At 43.0% G+C, this 4,795-nt stretch overlaps 1 protein-coding gene across 2 annotated transcripts in view; it reads right to left on the bottom strand.

Annotated features, from left to right (window-relative positions):
* The window catches only part of ldlrap1a (low density lipoprotein receptor adaptor protein 1a), a 13,230-nt gene that overhangs the window by 7,537 nt on the left and 898 nt on the right, over nt 1-4,795 (bottom strand). The gene's annotated exons all lie outside the window — the stretch shown is intronic.

Raw genomic sequence — 4,795 nt, 5'->3', positions numbered from 1 at the left:
GGGAAAGGGGGAGGAGGGTGAGGTAGAAAAACATCCCCATTACCTAGAAATCCATCCTCCGAGCACTGAGCTGCCTCTGGGATTTAGTGGCGCATACCGCACACACGTGCAGACGCATGTTTTCTGAAATATGAGAATCGATTTCAAGCATTTATAACACGAAGTGAAACCCTTCCATTAAAAGCAGCTTAAGTTTAAAACTGGTGTTGTGAATAATGACACCGATTCATCCCAAAGATTCCAGCTTCACACATCGTCTGTCCTTCTGCACGCTACTGTTAAAGCCTCGAGGGACATCAAGACTAAGAGTCTACAGCACCGTAGCACCTCTCATGACAATCCAATCCAATGTTTTCAGCTCACTCTCTAATATCTGCCGACTAGCTTACATTATGGCCGTAAGTGACGATTTGGCGAGGCACTCGTTAATGTGAAAAGGTTTACTTGTGCCAATTGTTGAGTCGACATCTCCTGCCACAACCACAAACGAGATTACATTTTATACAGTTTTATGGAAAAGGTCACCAACATGAAAGCTAATATTTTGTTTTAAGTTTCATCCGCCTTCCAAAACAATAGCAAAATCAAGATACAAACTTTCCATTTAAACCCAAAATAACTTCATTATGTTATCTAAGGCTGTCGTTAAATCAAAGAAGGTTAGTTTATTAAATCAACAGAGCTGTAAAAAGGAGTTGATCCACAAATAAGCACCACCTTAAATCTTGAGTTTACAGCAGATGTGCTCATAAAGTTTCATGAAAAAAGTATAAAAAACAACTTATTACCCAACGAAAGCTTTGACTAAGACCAAAAAATGACTCAAAAGGGGACAGCCACACTTTCAACAACTCTTTATGGCAGACTGAAGCAGCTTTCATTGCAGGTTTAGAGCCCTCAGTAAACTCCCCTCACTATTGTGGACCAGCTGTGGTAGCGGTCCAAACCATCACAATGGAGAAGCACCGCCCCGCATGGCCAACCCGCCTGAGAACATGGCAGCAGCGTAGCTACAGTACCAGGCACCGCTGAGCCAGAGAATGTGGACGGCTCCGGGATCAAAAGGTCAGCGGGAGCGACACCTGCAAGGAAACAGCCGTGTGCACGTGTCAGCCGACCCTGGTGTAACTACACGTCGACCTCTCTCTTTGGAGATTATCCACCGGGTGTGAAAAACAAGACTTTTGTGATGGCAGGGTAAGAGGAGGCGTCTTGGATGACAAGAGGAGGAAAGAAAGATAAAACAATACCCCCGCTCCGCTCCTTCTTCATCTATCAAATCCAACACTAATGGAGGAGTATCCATTTCATGTATCAAAGCGCAGAGCCTTTGTTGAACACTGTGGCAACAAAACGTGCTGATGCAAAAAAAAAAAAAAAAAAAAAAGGTCCAACTGACAAGCGATTCACATTCCGGCTGATTTGTGCCTCTAAACCAAACAGTGAATCACTGTGGAAACCACCAACTGTGGCCCTAAAACTTAGGACCACTACAGAGCCAAACAACCTTTAAACAAAAACTACAACTTCTGCCCCCATTTAGCTTGTCTTTTTAGCTCCACTTACATCCACACGAATCCAAATCCTTCTGAGTGTATGTGCTGGTTTCTACTGATGCAGAGAAAAGGGAGAACATGTTTGTTCTGAAGTCTCTGCAGCTGCAAAGTTAAACAAACAGTTCAGAGGCATTTAGCCTCAAGTTGACTCACCAGGATGAAGCGTTGATGGGCCAAATAAACACAAACTTCCATAACTGTTACAATGCAAAATAGACTTACCAAGTCACTTGGTTTAGGAGAACTAGCGGGTTTTTAAACAGGCCAAAATCTGTCAATTAGGTGAGATCATAGAGTCTTTTTTCCACATAAGTTACTTTGTTCAACAGCATTCTCATTGAAACAAATGAAGTGATGCAGTTTGTGTTTTCTTTTATTTTGTCAAAAGAAACCAAACTTGAAGACGTGTTCCTACCGATGGTCGTTTGTTCAAATGTTTGCTGGATGTTGATTTGACGAAAAAAATAAAAATAAAAAAAGAATAAAAAGATCATCTGCTGCCTAATAAAACCGTGAACCACAGCTCTAAAAAGTGTTCAGTTCCTCATGTTTTTGCAGCTGCAGAGCCCGTGCGTTTGTATGATTTAAATTTGAGAGGACCTTTAAGCAGACATAAATCTCAACAACAAGTATTCACTCGACATATTCACACTACGTCATAATGGAGTGCAGACACATCCTGCGTAGAACTGCAGCCCTCTGGCACTGAACACTATTATAACCCTGGTGCTATGAAGGCAGGGTCCGTGTGCAGTAGGTGTGGGGCTCTTTAGAGACTGACTGGTGGCCTTCTAGGTTGAGTCTGAATCAGGCGGCAACCTCCCAGTCTGAAAAGTGAAGCCAATACAGAAGTGCCTTAAAGCTGCATTCTCTCTAATGTCCACCAGGGGGCGACTCCTCTGGTTGTATAGAAGTCTATGAGAAAATGACTCTACTTCTCTCTTGATTTATTACCTCAGTAAACATTGTAAACATGAGTTTATGGTCTCAATCTCTAGTTTCAAGTCTTCTTCAGTACAGCATGATGTTCATTTAGTAACTGATGGTCCATTTAGAGTCAAACAGACCATAAAGCAGGGGATGATTTAGTGCGGGGCTACACAGTGATTGACATGTCTCTGCCACGGAGTCGTCTGTGTTTTCATCTTACAACTTTAACCCTTTCACAGTGCATTTTCAGTTCATGATAGTTAAATGTAACATTTTAGGTTGCCTACAAAGTGTAATTTAGAATCACAATATAGCATATATATGAAATAAGCACACGTAAAACCCATTTGTGTGAAATAAATACTTCCAGCTATACACTGACCATGTCTACGTGCATGCACACAGATACAGAGAAATCAGATTAAGATAAATTTGATTTAACAGAGTTTAAAATCGGATTTTTGGCGAAATCTAAGTTAGTATGTGCTTGTTATTGTCAATTTAGACGATGCAATTCCTCTATATATGATTTCATCCTGATAAGACTCCATTGAGAGACAATCAATCATCATATTGACTCATTGCACAGCCCTAAGTGATAGCGGGAGAGTACCAGCAGAAATGAAGAGGGGAAGCCTCATCCATGAGCAAACTCCTCTCCAGAATAGAAGAGCCAACGACAGAGCAAGTGCGTTGCTGAAATAACTACTTCATAATCGGAGAGAAAAGTTGCCATCCTGGCAGTTGTTTTGCCAAACTGACCACAATCCATTTGAGAAGGTCCCTATATAGAGAGAAGGCCTCTCTTCTGCAGACAGGCCCCCTCTGGCTGGTTCTGGACTCTGGCAGTGTGCCGGTGTGGGTCGTCTAGGGCGACCAAAGCAGGCCAGTAAAAGCAAAGAAGTGGGTAAGGACCAGGGAGGCCTTTGCCATTTAAAAATGGTGCAGTCTCCATCGATTGAATAGGTTTCTCCTCAATGCAGACATGTTAAGTTGAGCGGCTAAGCCTATGGAGACACATCAATGGCAATATTTGTGCAAAATGCTGGTTCTTAGGTGCTCCAGCTCTATTCGCGTTCACCTGATCCTGACTGTGTCCCGTAGGTGAGAGTCAGACTTGGGAAGTCGGGCTTTGGGCGATATGGGTCAGCGCTGGTGAGGAATGTGTTCCCTGCAGTCTAGAGAAGACCTGGTAATCTATACTACAAAATACTACTTCTGTAAACAAGTGGGTCACGAGCTGCATTCAGGAAGCACATTGAACATTTAGTTCTCCTTAGATTCTGTGTTGCTTCATTAAAACAAGCGATGGTGCAGAGCACTCCACACAGCCTGTGCATGTTGGGACTGTACTCGTCTTGATTGTTTACCGAGGGGAATTTAAATCTGTACACATCGTAAAACGTTAGCAATTGAATTCACCGCTCATGTTCTGCAAATATTATCCAGGAAACAGGTTGTCCCACGTGACCGCAGGCTTCCGATAGTAAATACATTAACATCTGGCCCTCACCCATTCACACAGAAATGTGCTGGCGAGACATCTGTCCGCGTGGACGAGTGCATCTCGGATTCCCGAGGCGTTGCTACTTCCTTCCCCTCAGGTGAGCTCCTGAGGTTACACAGCAATGTCTGTCTACTCCACCCAATGTGTTGTAATGATCGCATACTTCACAATGTCGGCTTGAACTCGAGCCAACCAGGAGCCCTGCACCGCCTGACTCGCAGCATTCCTGGCTTGTCGTCTTGGTTACAAAGCCACCCAGTACCCCCCCCCCCGCAACATTACAGCCAGGATCAAGTGAGATTTAGTTTACAAAGTGGCCCTTGAGTGCTACAATGGGCAACCAGAGTGCCTTATAAGAGTTTCATGTTAATGTTGCAGTGTGAGCGGGCTCCTGACCTGCTGAAGGGCCCTTGAGCAAAACACACAAAAAAAGAAAAATCACTGTAAATTCTATCGCTGACCTCTGCACTTCCTCTGGTAAAGGAGATTGGGATTATCTACAAATCTAAAAGCCTGCTGTAGTGAGAACATGTGTAAAGACAACACAAGGGACTTCTCTTCAAACATGTGATTTATCTATCTCATGAGATAACTTTATAAATATAAATAAACATGATGTTTAGAGATAAGTGTCCTGTTTGTGCTCGAGGCTGGGATGTAATGTTTTTATCTGCCTGGTTTCAAAATAACATTTATTTCCGGAAAATTCCTCAAACAAGATTTAACCGCATTGCAAACAAACAGACTCAATCTCCACGCTACGAAAAACATTTGTTTCTTTCCAAATGAAACGGAACCAAAC

Source organism: Anarrhichthys ocellatus, unplaced genomic scaffold (assembly GCF_004355925.1).
Source record: "Anarrhichthys ocellatus isolate YVR2014 unplaced genomic scaffold, GSC_Weel_1.0 scaffold14, whole genome shotgun sequence".
NCBI classification, from domain to species: domain Eukaryota; kingdom Metazoa; phylum Chordata; class Actinopteri; order Perciformes; family Anarhichadidae; genus Anarrhichthys; species Anarrhichthys ocellatus.
This window is presented reverse-complemented; position numbering and strand designations above follow the sequence as displayed.